Source organism: Saccopteryx leptura, chromosome 4 (genome assembly GCF_036850995.1).
Source record: "Saccopteryx leptura isolate mSacLep1 chromosome 4, mSacLep1_pri_phased_curated, whole genome shotgun sequence".
Taxonomy (NCBI): domain Eukaryota; kingdom Metazoa; phylum Chordata; class Mammalia; order Chiroptera; family Emballonuridae; genus Saccopteryx; species Saccopteryx leptura.
The window spans coordinates 37,346,941-37,364,806 of NC_089506.1; the positions used below are offsets into that span (position 1 = coordinate 37,346,941).

Sequence of the window (17,866 nt, forward strand, 5' to 3'; positions counted from 1 at the left end):
GGTACCAAATGGCCCACGGACCAGTACTGGTCCGCAGCCCGGGGGTTGGGGACCACTGCTCTTTGAGACAACAGAATATGTGGCACTAGTGCAGGAAGGACGGTGCAGATGCAGAGATCAGATTCAGCCCTTGTTATTTGGGGCATATCTTGTCCTTTGCCGACAAGAACTGGATGGAGCTCAAGGACATTGACCCGGTGGCCAGCTTGGGTTAGGGACCCAGGCCAGCACTGCTCTAAGCTCTCTCGGTTGTGTGGGCTCCTCCATTTACCTGGAAAGTTCTCACTTTTGAGACTGATTAGGAAAGCAGAGGGAGAACATGGATCCAAGTGATGGTTAAATGAGTATTTTCTAGAAGAACAGCGAAGCTTTCCTTAGAAAGTGGCTGAGGGTCCTGAGCTGCTGCCTGTTGCTATTTCTCTCCCCCTTCACTCCAGTCCCTTCTTTGCCCCGTTCTAGGACCGCAGCTCCCTTCCACTTATGCTTCTGTCAGGCACTTCCTTGTGCATACCTGCTTATTCCACCCCCAAGTGGCAATCTCCGCCAACCTCCACAGGACACCAGAAAGTTCCTGGGCTCGGAACTCCGGTCTGGAGGGGAGGGCACAGCACAGCCAAGCCTTCCCGACTTCCCCCAGCGTAGAGGTCCTCAAGGATGACGTCTGGGACAGGAAATTGGTTGGTAATCAGAAACATGTATTAAAGTTAGGGAATCATAAAATATATATATATATATATATATATACACTTGGAGCACTTTAACATTAAGCATGTGGATATTTTGATTTGGGCCCAGGCTGCTGACTGCCTTTCAGAATCCTCTTTCTAGCATAAACAGTATCTATCTATAAAGCGCATCTTCTATGATTCTTTAAAGTAAAACAATTAAAACCACTTGTGAAGCAATCTGAATGTATATTAGGTTTCAGTGATTTTACCTAAAAACCGACATTGCTCTCATCTATAGGTAATTCTATATTTTTCAATGCAAACTTGTTTTCTTATCTAGTCTTTCCAAAGTGCTCAATTTAGTTTCATAGGAAAAAAAACCCAGTTCTTTTCTATTTTGCACTCATATTTCAATGGCTCACATCATAGTTAGCTAAATTACAGATTACAACAATTGCGTGTGGCATAAAAAAAGGTGTTAGAGCAAACACAAGTACATCTTGTACAAGTGTGTGCACATACTTCACTGAAGGACTGAAGAGGGTCTTTAAGGGTAAGTTGGTTAAGATGAGGGCTCGCTCTGGCTGCTGACGCCCTTGTGGGCTAAGCCTGTTCTACTTCTTCCCATGTCTACACTCTGAATTTCGAACCTGCCACCACTTCAGTTCATCCTGTTCAAAGATGAGACTGGGGGCAGAGGGAGAGACTGGTAAAAGGGTGCCAGTTTTCAGCTATAAGATGAATAAGGTCTGAAGATCTCATATAAAACATTGTGACTATAGTTGATAACAGTGTGTCCGTAAAGTCATGGTGCACTTTTGACCAGTCACAGGAAAGCAACAAAAGATGATAGAAATGTGAAATCTGCACCAAATAAAAGGAAAACCCTCCCAGTTTCTGTAGGATGATGTGGCAGCATGTGCGCATGCACAGATGATGACGTAACACCGTGTATACAGCGGAGCAGCCCATGGCCATGCCAGTAGAGATGTGAACGGTACAGAGGAAAGTTCAGTGTGTTCTGTGGCTCGCTAAATTCGAATCTGTGACCAAAGTGCAATGTGAATATCGGCGCATTTATACCGAAGCACCACCACATAGGAATAACATTACTTGGTGGGATAAGCAGTTGAAGGAAACCGGCAGTTTGGAGGAGAAACCCCGTTCTGGTAGGCCATCAGTCAGTGACGAGTCTGTAGAGGCTATACGGGATAGCTACCTAAGGAGCCCTAAAAACTCTGTGCGTGAGCCCACATCAAACTGCACTGAATAGGTATGAAACTGGGAGAGTTTTCCTTTTACTTGGTGCAGATTTCACATTTCTATCGTATTTTGTTGCTTTCCTGTGACCGGTCAAAGGTGCATCATGACTTTACGGATGCACTGTATAATTGAACTTTGCTAAGAAAGTAGAACTCAGATATTCTCAAACATACACATAAAGATAGATGTGTTAATCAATTAGATAGATGGCGGGAATCCTTTCATAAGACCCACATATATCAAGTCAGCACAATGTACACTTTAAATAACTTATTTGTAAAATTTATTTGTCAATTATACCTCAATAAAGCTGAAAAAAAACAAAACCCAAAACAAAAACCTAACAATAGTATATAGCACACTGTCAGCTGCTTTCTTGGTATGCTTAAAAACATAAAGTCACTGAAACATTTTGGATGTTTCTCCATATCTTATTTATTATTCTCTCACTGAATAGTAATCTTGGAACAGAGTCAAGGATCTTCCTTTAATTCTGGATACAAATTATGCTACCAAGAATTCTTTCCAAGGCCAAGCAGGATCTTTGTCAAGGATTGTTTTGGAGAAAGAACAAATGTTCACTGGAATTTCTTATGCTTTATTTGGCAAGAAATGCTCAGATGGAACTTGCAGGAATAAGTGTAAAGCTCACTAGGTTAGAATTTGAAATTCAGTGCCATTGGTAAATCCACCAGTGGAAGTAGGAAGTCACTAACCACAGGGTATTCCATAATCTGCAACTCTAGCTGATGGGGCTTACACTGGCCCTCTCTCTCTCTCTCTCTCTTCTTTTGTTATTCTAAAAAAACACCTAACATAAAATTTGACATTTTAACCATGCTTAAGTATTCAGTTCTGGCATTAATTACATTCCTAACATTGTAGGACCATCACCTCTATTTCCAAAATTTGACCATCACTCCAAAAAGAAACTCTGTATCCACTAAGCAATAACAACCCATTCTTCCTGTCCCCAAACTCCCACCTCCTTTTTGGCTTCCAGTTTCGGTTAGCCAGTATCAGTTTCCATTTTTATATATCTTGATTTGCCCACATATTTAACTTAGAAATGGATGTTCCTTGTTTTGTATAAGGTAACACCAAGCCTCACACATTGTATATTCTAGGTCTTGTCCAATAAATGAATTCATGAAAATAATTTACTTAGAATTATTTAAATCAAATAATGTTACCAATTATCTAGTAAAAATGAAGCAGAGTGGGGAATGAGAGTGATGTAGGAGATAAGTCATAGTTTAGTTACATATATTTTACAAAATTTGATATTAAAGGTTGAATTTTCCTGAAGCAAAATGTACCTATGATTCCAAAACTTTTATAACTAGGAAAAATCGTGATTCTTTTCCTTGGGTATAGAAATATTGTATTTTATAACCAAAAAGTATATTTAACCAATTTCAGCTCAGTTAAATATATTGCCATCCTACATTCTTTCTCTTTCAGTTGTTTCCTCAAATTATGCTAGCCTGTTCGTGGTAGCTCCACACTATTCAAAAGTGATTTATCCTGGTAGAAGAAATTTCTGGCATAAACTCTCCAGAAATAGAGGAAATTTGAGATTATCAAATAAATACCAATGAAAAAATATATAAATGTTTCTGGAATTGTACTAGCTGTTATCAAAAACAATAACAGCAGTGATAAATGTTTTAGAAATTGAGCACCAGGGATTTTTAAGACATTCATTATATGCCAATCTCTGTAAGCGACATGTAATACATGCAAACATCTTTAAGAGCGAATAAATACATTGAAAAGTATCATTTCTTTCAGGCAGTACGCGGATTTTTCAAAACATTTCTTAGAAAATAAAATCCCATTTCAAGCTGTATGTATTTCATCAGACTTTGAGAAGGAAGAGGGATATCCATGTCTTTTATCACGAGGAAGATACAAGGTGGCCATAATCCTAAATACAGTCTGACAACAGTGAAGTCTCGAAGGCGCTCAGAAATGCCTCGGATGCTGGGAGCAGAGTGTGTTCCCAGAGTATAATCCGACTGATACAGTGTTCTTTGCAAAAGGCTGTGAGGTCTTGGCCTAATAAGCATAATCTCATTACACTGCAAATAAAAGTTTCCTATTTATCTCCAGATTTCAAATGAATCTAATAAGGCTTATGATACAGTCACCCAATACCCTAATCATATTTCTGCCTATCTAAAAGCAATCAGTAATTGTGTTACAGCAGAACGTGCTGACAATACCTCTGACACAGAAAGGAGAATGAGAGCCCAGCTGTACTAATTAAATTAAATGCTAGGCTGATGGAATACATTTGCTGAAGCCGGGAGAGTATGGGTGCAGAATTAATAAGCATTACGGCTTAGAGCGGGAGATGATATCATAATGGATGCAAGGTTTTGATGTTGAAAGCCTCATTCAGATTCAATGTACCATAATGTACGGATCTGACAGCTGCTTAGAGAGGTGCAGAGCCTTGAACAAATTGCACAGGAACTTTCTCGTTTTTGTATTCCTCGCTGAGGGACACAACATCTTGCATTACCCCTGCAGCCTGAACACTGCCCAGGCCAGGCTACCAGGAGGCAGCCGAAGCATCGGCGATTTCTTCTCTCTTGGCCCGTTTTCCCTTTTTCCTCACCCATCTTCTCCTCTCTCCCGGCTCTGAAACTTTTGAGTCCATCCTTCTACACTAGCTTTTGGTTTCAAGATATCGAAGTCAGAAGAGGCTGGAGAGAGATCCTATTAGAATTCTATTTTCCTACGAGGCATGTTCCGATTCTCCTAAGAACAAACAGGGCTTGCAGGAAAGAGGAACAAATGGGTCACTTCAGAGCGGCTGGGCTGAGCAAGATCGGGGACAGCCAGAGCCGCCACTGGCGGTCGGGACCGCCCCTCGGCTGAGCTGGGCGGCCTGCTGGTGCCAGCACAGCACAATCTCTTGCTCATAAATTAGCTGCGCTATCTCGACGGCTGCAGTGCTCTAGCTGCTGTGCCAGCCGGCCGGGCGGGATTCATTATCATGAGAATTTTGACAGGATATTAAATTTACTAATCCTGAACTTTCCGGACTGACCCTAACTGGGAACAGACAATGCAGATGTCTGCGGGGAAAACACTTTCTCTGTTTTCTTTCTTCCTTCTGCCTTTTTTCTTTTCTCCAGCCATCCTGCCCGTGCCCCCCCCCCCCCCCCTACTCACCACCTAGGCTTCTTCAAGCAACACTAACATTCAGGCTCCTGCAGCCCCCCCCCCTCCCCCCCCCATGGAGAAACTCTCTCCTGCAGTTTATTCCTGAGAAGACAGCAAGTCCCCTGCCCTCTGTGGGTATGTGTGTAGAAATACCAAATTACACATGGCCCCCCCCTTTTTGAACAGGTTGGCAGGTACAGTGGGTAATTAATGGGTTTCTGGGGCTAACATGATGGGATGTTCACGATTTCACCCAGTTCAACCTTTACGCACATGACTATGGGCAAACCAGCGTGCTGCTCTGCAAAGTATGCTCCATCCTCCACGCATGTGCACATGTGAAGGCATGGATGTAGGCACACGCGCACACACACACAGGCACACACACTTCCCTGCTGTTACACCAAATTGTGCTGCTTTGGTCACCTGTAACTCACCACAGAAACACCTAGCTTTGCTCTGTTAAAATTTGGGGCAGACTGACACACACTCACTTTGTTTGGAGTTCCCTGTCTCTCTATCGGAGATCCTCAGCACCCTGAGCCATCAGGCACCGCACATACGTTGTGATAGCAACTGTTACTCTTTGTTTATTCTGCCTAATAAATAAATGACATCAGACCCCAGGCATATTTTTAGAAAGTGTCAGGTATCACAGCAGAACCCAGCACCTTGCCCATTCATAAGCTTTCCATGATTCAGAAAAACAAAACGCAGCCCAGCCTTCCACTGACATCCTGCCAGTGTGATCTCTAAATAATTCAGCATTAAAATCTGGTCAACTCTCCTACCTCCCGAAAAACTCCTGCAAACACAGTGCCAATTAAGTTGCTGAAAACAGCAGATTTCCACTAATACTCTACAGATAAAGCTGACCATTAAATCGCAATTTAACATCCCAGGCAGCAGGAGCTGCTGACAGCCTCTAAAGCTTGTAATCTCATTTAACCCCCTCCTGTCAGGAGCAGGCCCACCCCTTTAGCATAATGCGGCCAAATCAGACCTGACATGGCAACAAGAGAGAGAAAAACCTCTTTAGCTTAAAAGTCAGGCCACAGTGGGCAACCTTGACCTTCAGCATCCCCTGCTCGCCCACTCCGTTCTCCAGGGACCAGGGAGACATTTACCCTGAGAGAGGAGGAGAAAGAAGAACAGAGGAGGTGGGGCAGGGGCCCCAGGCACAAGGCACTTGGATTTCCCTGGGGGCAAATTACAGAGAATTTTCCTAGACAATGGAAGAAAATTTCACCTGGGTTTTTTCAAGTCTTTCTTTGGTAATAAAAGATGAACCCTGATGGTTCTGTTCAAACTCTTTGGCTCAATATTTCCCTTTGCCTGCAGTGGCCTCTGACTTCGAAGCCAGGGGATGCCTCTGTTGGAACAGAGTTTCCCACTCCGCACGGGAGCCACCATGCATTTTAAATGAGGTCATCTTAGCTGGTGGCTGGAGCCTTCAAAGCATCTCCTGGAACTGGCATTTACTGGAGCTCTGTTTTCATAAGGAAGTCGGGCTGCCTCTGAGATCCCTGACAACAAGCACTCTTGACACCGCCTTTTCCACCGATTCCACTTATTTTGCTAAGAGTGGTTGGGAGGAAGAGGGGTGCGGGGCTGTGGGGTCCCAGCACAGATACTGGAAGATGATTTCTACAACATTCATAGCAATTTTCCAAGTCAAACCAGAGCTACTTCTAGAGAAAGAGCGACACCACATTTTATACCTTCCTGATGATAATAAACCCAGGTTTTCCTCCACAACGACTCCAGTGTGCACTCTATTTGAAAGTAGATCTGTGCCTTTTTTTTCTTCAAAATAATCAGTCATTAAATTTAAAAGTGTTTTCTTCTCAAGGATAAAATCATTTTTTTTTCCTGAAAAAATGAAAATATTTTCAGCCCAAAAGTTAGAGGGGGCATCTTCCAAAGTTTACATTCCTGTCTCTAGTGCATCTTTGGATCTTAGAAAGACCCAAAATAATACCACACTCAAAAATCCTATCCTCTATTTCTCCTTTGCCCGAATTTCAAAAATAGATGTTAACCACACAAAACAAAAAACTTCTAAAAGTCAAGGTAATCTTTAAGAGAGAGAGAGAGAGAAGAAAATGAGAAAGAGAGACACGGAGAAGAGACAGAGAGAGGGAGGCTCTCCCTCTCTCTCTGCACCTGGGTGACTCACTCTCTTTAGGAAGCAGTTCAGCAAATGTATGAATAAATTATGCCTTACAAAAGGAGAGAAAAGCCAAGATGCTTGCAAGGAGGAAACTTCTGGACCTCTCAGAGCCGTCAGCTGCTCAGCTCTGAGGGTGCCCCCCAGCCGGCCCCCTCGCTACTGGGCTTCTGCTGCCCCAGCGCCTCCTGTAACTCACCTGCTCCCGCTTCCAGGGGCCCCTCAGCAGGAAGGAACTTTCAGCACAGCTAGGAAAGGCAGCCCTCGCCGCGGCGGTCCAGTACCTGGTGCAGAGGCCAGCTCTCAGGTGCTGCTGGCCAACTCAAATCCTCAAGTCCTCCACCCCCATTTTTTTTTTTTTTCTTTTTGCTCCTTGAGAAAAATTAGCTGAAATTGCTAGCAGAAACCGCCTCAATGTTTATTTCAACTTCCCGGGACTGCAGTGGAGGGAAGTCCTGCCTGCCCGAGCCTTTCTGCAATGGAGTGGTTTATTTAATTTGTCAGTATAATGGGAGCGGCTGAATGAGAGACAGAGAATGCAGTGTGGTATAAAAGAAACAAAGGCTAAAAGTACCACTATTTTGATTCCCTTTTTAAAATTACTTCCAAAGTGTGGTATCTATTGTGAAGAATAATGCTGAACAAAGCACAGTGTCTTGGCAATATTCACAGAGCTTATTCACCCACAGCCAGTTCTGTCTGTACATTCAGAGGTAGAATACACTTATAAATGATGTATTGGAAGGACTATAGCTTCTATTGTGTCCCCAGTGTAAACAAAAAGGCAGACAGGAGCTGAATGGCATATGGGCAGCGAGGCCACACTGGATGCAACCATTCCCCAGTTCTGGGGAGGGAAAACCGAAATCAGCCACAACCCCATCAGAGTTAATGTGACGAAGGCTCGGCCAAGGCGCCCCCCCCCCCCATGGTCTCCTTTTCATCTATCACCCCTGATTTGTACCTGGAGGAACTTCTGGGAGGTTACCTTGGGAAACAGTGGCCAGCCGATGTACGTTGCTGCCTACACTCCTAGGTAGAAGGTATACCCTAACCCTACTGACAGTTTCCAGAATCTTCCTTTTAGAGGCCACTAGTCTCCCCCATTGATAACAGTCTCCATAAGTTTCAGAAAAGTCCATTATGACCTCCATGTGCCCATGTAGGGGCTGGGAGGGTTTTCTCTGGTGGGCGGCGTGACTCTACATTCCACTTATTGGCGGGCACAGCTTTTTTGTTTAATCTTTAATGTTCAGCAGATAAGTATTTCTTCAGCAAAATGACTCCACTGCATTTGTGGAAAAAGAGCCCTGCTGATTATAAATTGTATGCCTCTTTACTTCCCCTGCACATTTCAGGAAAAAGCACTTTTTGCATATTGGTTTTTTTCGGGTAAAACATTTTTAGACACTCCTACCAAGAGGGAAAACAATTTCGCACTTTAACTGTGATTCTTGCCATTACAGGGAAAAACAGAGAGTAATTGTTCACCTTCTCATTTGGTCAAATGTCTGTTTAGGCCTCCTCTGTCCTGGCCATTGTTTTTGACACAGGTGGGACAAGATGTGCTAGGCCCTGTCTGTGATGTCACAGGGTGCATATGCTCCTGGTACTTATCTGAAATTTAAACACCGGCGATTTTTACAAAAATCACTGTATTCGTGTCTAAAAAGACTGGTTGATGGAATCCACAGCACTGGCTTTATTGGCAGCCAAAGGGCTCATGGGTCATTCAGTTTAATGACTTCATTTCACTCTAGAGTAAACTGAGTCCAGACGGTACAGGTCCAGAAGGGCATGAAACAATAGAACCTGGTAGAAATCTTTGAAATCAATCGGTCTAACATTTTCATTTTACAGAGAGAAAAAGTTGAGATCAAAAGAAATTTGACTTGCCCTAGCTGGTGGCACAGTGGATAGAGCATCATCCCAGAGCACCAAGGTTGCCCGATTGACTCCGAGGGCTCTGGTTGGACCTCGAGGTCACTGGTTTGAGCCCTGGTCAGGGCATATATGAGACGCAACCATTGGATGCACAACTATGTGGAAAAATGAGTTGATGCTTCTCTCTCTCTCTCTTCTCCTACCTTTTCTCTCTCTAAAAATATAAAAAAAGGGAGAATGAAAGAGAAATAAAAAGAAAGAGAAAAAGAAGGAAGAAAAAGAAGGAAGGAAGGAAGGAAAGAAGGAAGGAAGGAAGGAAGGAAGGAAGGAAGGAAGGAAGGAAGGAAGGAAGGAAGGGGAAAAAAGAAAAGAAGCTAATTTGCTCAAGGTTAGCTAGTGGACATATTGGGATTGTGTTGGATCTCTTAAGCCACCCAAGTACATTAAAACATTTTAAACATAATGGTCCATGAAAAACAGTAGTAAACAATATTTATATAATTATTTTTGATATATAGACAGTCCAGTAAACATCCATTTTTGTCTACAAGAGTTTTTAATTTTGTACACAGGATTCTCAGATCCTGAATGACTTAAGAAATTATCAAGTTGGCAGTGACTCTGAGACTCCATGGTTTGGGGAATTCTTCATTTTTGTGAATTTCTTTCTGTTTGATGATAAACTAATAGGTACCATTTGTAAGTAGCTTGTACTCCTGATAACATCCTACAGATGTCTCAACTTCCTTCCACTGATCCCTTCCAGGCAGGGGCCGCTGAGGATAGTAAAAGCAAGCAGGCTAACTCCCAGGTAGGAAAAAGGGGTTTGGATACTGAATTACTTCATCACCCTTAAAAAGAGATATCTCCCCCTAAGTCGTTGGAATATATCAGACCGCTGTGGTCTGTCCGTAAAATGCGCAGTTTCACATTTTTTTTGCTTAGTTGGCAAATAATGAGTGGGCCATTCCAAGATTCAGGGGATGTGGTGTTAGCTGCGGGTTAGGAGCTGCGTTTAGATCCCATTTCAGGTTTTGGGGACCTGATTGGATCTCCTAATATTCCAACTTTAAGATGGTCTTGGCAATTTTGTATGCCTACTTACATACCCTCAACTTCCACATGTTTCCTAGGGACATGAAATGTCCCTATAAGACATTTCATCAATAGTAACCTTGCTGAAGGTAAATTAGAGATACATACACATCTCAGGCTCCTAGGAAGAAAGGAACAGTATAAATTCCAGGTAACGTCAGTCTCCACCAAAGAGGCCATCAGCAAAGGTTGACGTGCTGTCATCACACACAGCCCCCTTCTCCCATTTACTCCATATTATCCTAAACATTTCAGAGCCTCTTTTCCGCCTGTTTTACATTATAGTTCCAGCTAGGCAGACAATTTTATAAGGTTATCCATTTCGTTCTGAGTTTTTCACATATAACGCACAAGAATCTGAATTTTTGCAATGAGCGTGTGGGAGGTAGAATTTAGCTATCGTCACTCAGACTTTGAAAGTCCCATCAAAAGCTTGAATAGCATGATGGCTTTATGATGCATTTCTTGAATTTTATTTCACATTACTGGGTTCTGGGATGTCTAGATTCTCAGACAAGGATTTCTGCTTCCCCAGGAAAAGTAAGGAAAGGAGAAATTCACATTATTCGCAGAGCACTACGTGCTTGCCTGGATTAAATAGCAAACCCATTAAAAAAAAATCAGTTCTCCAGTCTTTCTTTCCTTTTTTTTTTCCAGCTCTTCTTTCTCCCTTTTTTTCATATGCTTTAAAATTCTTTGCATTCTTCCTTCCTAACCGCACAATATCAAAAGCTCTCTGTTCTAATCCTCTCCCTGGCTGCCTCAATTAATCACTTCTTTATTACAGAACTTGGCGTCCTGCCCTCTCACTCGCCAACCAGCACTTCCCTTACTTTGCTTCCACGCAGCGGAGGCTTCTCTTGTTCCCCTTCGCCGTCCAGACCTTCTCATTCTCAGGCTCTCATTTTCTTGCTTCATCCCCCACGCCCACCCCCAATCCTCCACTTTCTATTTATTTATTTCTCAGCCTCCTAAAAATCAACTTGCTTTTCCATTTATCATTATTAAAATTATTGCAGGCTTGCCCCGGCCTTTTCTGACAATGTGGGGCCGAGCTGTGGCTAGGACAGCACGAGAACTGCGGTCCCTAGAGCTTGCTGAGTGGTCACGGTCCCTGTGCCAGGGCCTGTGTTCGTCTCCGTGAGCATTCTCCCTGAAGCCTCCGGAGCTCTAAGCAGAAAGGGTGCCACTCACCCATCTTACCTAGTTGGGGAAGTGGTGAACACAACCGAGTGAGGTTCAGAACCCCAGGCCGTGACCGCAGCCCTCATGGCTTCCCCAGAGCGGTGTCTCGCTCACTGGCCAATTCTGTGAAATCTGACCGTGTCCCGCCCTCGGCCTGCCGGTAAAAGAACCCTGCCTCTGAGGACCTCCACCCGGCTGGACCCTCTTGTGAGGTCTGCCTATCATTGGCACAGGGACAGCTTTACTTTCTTCATTGATTGTCATGGGGGTCACTGAGATGCCTGGGGAAGAAAGGACGTTATGGATGTAAGCGTTCTGATCATCATTGCTATTGCTCACGTCACCTCCAAAATGAGTGTTTTGGTACCAGATTTACTCATTAGTAGCAACCTTACTTTTCCACTGGGCAGTTTAGCTGATAGTCAAAAGCTCAATATAAGAATTCTAGATGTAAAGTAGTAAATAATCTATATTTTACATTTTTTTGGTAAAGGTCTATTTTATTTTTATTACAGTCTATTGTTATAATTGGTCTATTTTATTTTTAGATTGTTGTTAATATATTACTGTGCCTAATTTGTATTTTTTATTTTTAAAAAATTATTGAAGTATAGTTGGTATATAATATTATATTAGTTTTAGATGTATTTTAAAACTAACTTCCCACCTTACTCTAGAGCAAAGTAAGAAAATTTCTGGTACCTATTTATTTAATTGCCCTGAAACATTGGGCTTTTCTAAAATAACAGTGATCCACTGACTTGGGCAAGCACATACTGAACATCTGCAAGGCGCCGCTATTCCAGAGGGACTCCGTGAAATAAAACTGAGAACCCCCCGGAAATACCGTAGATGATGTGCTTTGAACTTCCAAGACCAGTGGCTTGCCCGTGGGTGTGTTTCAGAAAGAAAAGGTAAAAGCAGGAAAAGATGCTCACTTTACTTGTTTCTTTGTGCCTGACAGGGAGTTGAGTGTTTTAGGTTTTATGGCTCATTATCCCATGCTTTTATTTAGAGGCAGGATGAATTTGGCATGCAGAAGAAACACCACACCCAGGAGGTTGCTGTAATGATGACCACACAGTTTTCTAAGCCTTTAACCCCTGTTTTCTTTCCCTTTTGTTCCCCTGCTCTGGGCTCCAACCAGCGGTAATGGGCTGGGTGTCCACTCAAAGCAGGGCTAGGGCAGGGGGCGGGGGGGAGGGTGCAGGGGGCTGAGTGTCCACTCAGAGCAGGGCTGGGGCAGGGGGCTGGGGGGAGGGTGCAGGGCGCAGGGCTGGGGCAGGGGGCTGGGGGCTGGTGTCCACTCAGAGCAGGGCTGGGGCAGGGGGCTGGGTGTCCACTCAGAGCTGGGCTGGGGCAGGGGGCTGGGGGGAGGGTGCAGGGCGCAGGGCTGGGGCAGGGGGGTGGGGGGAGGGTGCAGGGCACAGGGCTGGGGCAGGGGGCTGGGGCAGGGTGTCCACTCAGAGCAGGGCTGGGGCAGGGGGCTGGGGGGAGGGTGCAGGGCGCAGGCTGGGGCAGGGGGCTGGGGGGAGGGTGCAGGGCGCAGGGCTGGGGCTGGGTGTCCACTCAGAGCAGGGCTGGGGCAGGGGGTGGGGGGAGGGTGCAGGGCGCAGGGCTGGGGCAGGGGGCTGGGGAGAGGGTGCAGGGCGCAGGGCTGGGTGTCCACTCAGAGCAGGGCTGGGGCAGGGTGCAGGGCTGAACCATCTAGGGAGGAAGCCACTCGTCCTGGGTGGATACTGAGACCTGAAATTCCACTGAACTGAGACTTTTGGTGAGTACAAAGTGCATGTCAGATATTAAAGACTTGTTAAGGCAAAAAAAAAAATGTGTTTTTAAAAACTTCAATGAAAAAACTTTTTTGGGGAGCAACCTTAGGTTCCCGGAAAAATTAAGGGGAAGGTAAAGATTTCCCATATACCCCACCCCTCACACATACACAGCCTTCCCCACTATCAGCATCCCCACCAGAGTGGGACATTTGTTAAAATGGACTCTTCCTCATCACTCCAAGTGCATAGTCTACATTAGGGTTCACTCTTGGTGGGGTACATTCTGTGGGCTTGGACAGATGTATAATGACATAGAGGCACCATTAATATCGTACAGAGTGGTTTCACTGTCCTAAACGTCCCCTGTGCTCAGCCTGTTTGTCCTGTCCTCCCCAAACCCTGGCGGCGCTGATCTTTTCACTGTGATCATCGTTTTGCCATTTCCAGAATGTCAAATAGTTAAAATCGCAGTTTGTAGCCTTTTCTGATTGGCTTCTTTCACTTAGTAATATGCATTTCAAGTTCCACTCTGTCTTTTCATGGCTTGATCAATCATTTTAAAAAAAACATTGAATAGGCCCTGGCCGGTTGGCTCAGCAGTAGAGCGTCGGCCTGGCATGCAAGAGTCCTGGGTCTGATTCCCGGCCAGGGCACACAGGACAAGCGCCCATCTGCTTCTCCACCCCTCCCCATCTCCTTCCTCTCTGTCTCTCTCTTCCTCTTCCGCAGCTGAGGCTCCATTGGAGCAAAGATGGCCCAGGCGCTGAGGATGGCTCTTTGGCCTCTGCCTCAGGCGCTAGAATGGCTCTGATTGTGGTGGAGAGATGCCCCAGATGGGCAGAGCATCGCCCCCTGGTGGGCATGCCCGGTGGATCCCGGTCGGGTGCATGCGGGTGTCTGTCTGACTGCCTCCCTGTTTCCAGCTTCGGAAAAATGCAAAAAAACCCCAACCAAAAACAAAACAAAACAAAAACCATTGAATAATATTCCATCATCTGATGTACCTCAGCTTATCCATTCACTTCCTGAAGGACATATTGGTTGCTTTTATGTTTTGGTGACTCTAAATAAAGCTGCTATAAATGTGCACTTATAGGTTTTTGTGTTAATATAAGTTTTTAAATCATATGGGTAAACACAAAGGAGCATGGTCTCAGATGGAAAAGAATGTATTTTTCATAGATTGGATTAAAAAAGTATTTAATTAAAATTACTTTTTCTTATTTCTTTTTTTCTTGTTTTAAAGTGTGCCTACTAGAAGACTTAAACTCATGCCTGTGCCTTGCTTACACCTCTACCTGAGAGCACTGGTTGGGAAGTACCAGGAACCCCTTAGATGGTGACAGAGACCCAGCACAGAGTCACAGGACCAACAGCAGGCAGAAAAACTGACCCCAATAGACCCAATCCCCACAAACCTCTTACAGGCCATTCTAGAACTGTGTACACATTCTGGAGACGAATCTCTGGAGATTCCAGAGAGGATTGAGCATTACGTTTTTCCCAGCTGGGAGTTGGGGGGCTGGATGTAAAAATGAACAAGGTCTTGATATTTCTTGGGTATCTGAGCTTGTTGATGAAGATTGACAGTAGGACACATTCAGGCCTGGGCAGTCCGTCAGGTTTTCCCTTTCCGCCACCCTCCAGGCTGGTTTCCTGTGCTGCCTCTCCTTTGTGACAGGAGCACGTTTACAGGAGTGTGTGAAGCATGATCCCGGCACCCACCGACATGAGTTTATGGTGGATGGGAATGCTGCAACTTTTACATCTCCAGCCATCAGAGCAGCGGCGCAATCCATGTCATTCAACTAGACATTCTGTGGTGCCTGTGGCCTTACCTGGAAGTGTCCTCACTGTGAGAGGCAGGGCTGTTTGGAGCTTCCTGCTGAGCTGCCCTCGAGGGGATGCCCGCAAGAAGTTTACAAAGGGTCCACAGGTGCAGCTCCATGCATTAAGTCCCAAAGTTTGTATAATTGCTGTGGATTTTCAGTTACTGTTTCAGTGGTGCCATATCCAATAGACGAGAGCCATCTGCCTAGACATTTCATTGGGGTGAAAGCGACTCAGAGAGGGCGACCTGCTGCTTGGCAGAGAAAGAAGAGGTGCACAGACAGGTCCCAGATGGATGGGGCACTTCATGTCTCTTCAGCCCAGCTGGCCAAGTCTTGCACCAGGTTCCCAATGTGACTAGACCTCTGCTGGCTGTATGTGTGTAGGCTGAGATGTGGGCCTCTGTGTGGGCTAGTTAATAACACGACATGGGGTTGGTTGTTTATTGTTGTGGCTACCAGTGTACAATCTCGGGACACACCCCCTGGGTTCAAACCTTCGCACTGCAATTTTTTTTTTTTTTTACAGAGACAGAGAGAAGGATAGACAGGGACAGACAGACAGGAACAGAGAGATAAGAAGCATCAATCATTAGTTTTTCGTTGCACATTGCAACACCTTAATTGTTCATTGATTGCCTTCTCATACATGCCTTGATCGCGGGCCTTCAGCAGACCGAGTAACCCCTTGCTCGAGCCAGCGACCTTCGGCTCAAGCTGGTGAGCTTTGCTCAAACCAGAAGAGCCCACGCTCAAGCTGGCGACCTTGGGGTCTCAAACCTGGGTCTTCTGCATCCCAGTCTGACGCTCTTTCCACTGCACCACCGCCCGGTTAGGCCGCACTGCAATTTAACACATGGATGGCCTTGGCCAAGTCACTTGACCTTTCTTGCCTTGGTTTGCTCTTCTATAATGGGAGTAATAATAATGTTCCCTACTATGTAGTGTTACAAGGCCTGAGTTAGCCTGTGGAGAGCAGTGAGCACAGTGCTGGCACGTGGTAGATGCTACGTAGGCATTAGCAAGGCTGGCCATGTTTTTATCTTGATAAAATCTGATTGGCTGGAGCCACTAAGACAGAGGCACACGTGTGGTTAAGGCCCAGGTGCCCAAGGGTGGCATTTTCATGGAGCAGCCACCAAACAAGGGCTGCATGATGTGGCCCACCCTGCACAATGTCATCTTTAGAAGCATTTTTCTCTGTGAGTCTCCCATTTCCAACAATCATTGACATCCCTAATAGGGTATCAAATAGGTTTTTGTTTGTTGGTTTGTTTTTGTTTTTATAGCTCTCTGACAGGGATTAGTAGGAATGTGTGCAAAATGACAGCAAAACCAAAACAAACCTTTTAAATTGACGTTATGTGTCCGAAACCTGTGAATATTACTGCACTTCTCGCTTTTCAGTAGATATGTTAAGATCGTGCAGGTGGGCAAAGCGAGGGTCCGTACTTTGCTTTGCTGGACTGTTGATGCAGGGCGGTAATCATCGGTGGGGCTGAGTCATGTGCTGACTTCTGTAGTAGGAGTCCAGTTTCATGTATGATCCCACGGCCCTGACTTGCTTTGCACGTCTGCCCCCCCCCCTTCTGTGGTGTCAGGCTCAGGGGCACATTTAAGGTGTAAAAATAGTGTCTCTGATATAATTACCAGGAGCAAAATGTGCAGTTCTTTAGCAATGAAGACCCAGACTTCAGAGAAGAGGATTTAGCATGCAGCCCTCGTTAGTGCTTTGGTTCCCAACCCAGCTGGCAAGAGCTTCATGTTCTGTGGGCACGAAAGTGCTTTTATGGTCCAACACACAACTCAGTGTGAATCTCCCCTCCTCGTGGCAATGTTGGGCTCCCCAACTAGCTTGCTGGACATCCCAGAAGCCTGAGGAACCTTACTTTGCTGTGAGCAACGGGCTTATACAGACGCTTGACCCAATCCCCCCCCCCCCTTTCCTCCATGGTTCAGTGAGTGTGGTTAAAACTTTAAGAAACCTTAGCAGAGATTACTGGGAAGAGCTTGATCTGGTGAAACGCACTGAGTGATCTGCTGCACTTTCAAATCAGTGAGTGTTGACATTTTGAGAGAAGAGTTCGGACCATGAACAAAATCAAAATGTACACAGTCCAAAGATATTCCTCTAAGCTGGGCCAGCGGGCGGAAATCTCACTTGGGGCTGTGGGAGGTGTGCGGATCCCCAAGTCTTGACCTGCATAGGTGCTGATGTAGCAAATGGGGGTGAGCGTAAGGATCTACCTGGTATCACATGTGTGATCACTGTCTTAAATGACTTGGACCCATGTGTGGTAGGAACCGACAGGACGAAGGCAGTTCCTCCACGTCATTTGTTGCAAACACTCAGATATCATTCACGGAGTCTTCTCTGGCTGCCAGCAGGATACCTGATGCTCTCCTTTTGGTATTGCACCTGATTGTCACAGTGAACATCTTACAGAAGAGGACAGACACCAGGCTCAGACAGGTAGGTGACTTCTGCAGTCACAAGACTCGGGCGCTCAGGTATAGAGTGTACCTGAGGGGACAGCCCTGGGCCAGATGCAGAGAAGCATCACTGTTCTCAGTTTGGGAGCTCCTGTTGCTTCAGACACTGAAAGACAGAAGCAGGAGAGGGAAAGCCTTCTCCCTGATTTTTGTTACTCCTCCACCCCCTCCAATCCAATGTCACTCCCCAAATCTCTCTCTAGAAGGGTGGCTTAACTTATTTTCTCAGCTGGGAAGTTAGAGCCATTCTCCCAGGGAAAATGGGAGTCTTTCTGAGGATGAGGCTAAGGTAAAGTTATGTCCCTTATTTAGGAAAAAAAGAGGAGCTGA

At 45.3% G+C, this 17,866-nt stretch overlaps 1 long non-coding RNA gene across 1 annotated transcript in view; it reads right to left on the bottom strand.

The window, feature by feature from the left end:
- Window positions 1-7,721, bottom strand: part of LOC136404092 (uncharacterized) — a 120,759-nt gene extending 113,038 nt beyond the window's left edge. The window contains exon 1 of the long non-coding RNA XR_010751228.1: window positions 7,478-7,721. This is a non-coding gene — a long non-coding RNA (uncharacterized lncRNA). The remainder of the gene's footprint in view (window positions 1-7,477) is intronic.
- Between the last annotated feature and the right edge of the window lie 10,145 nt (window positions 7,722-17,866).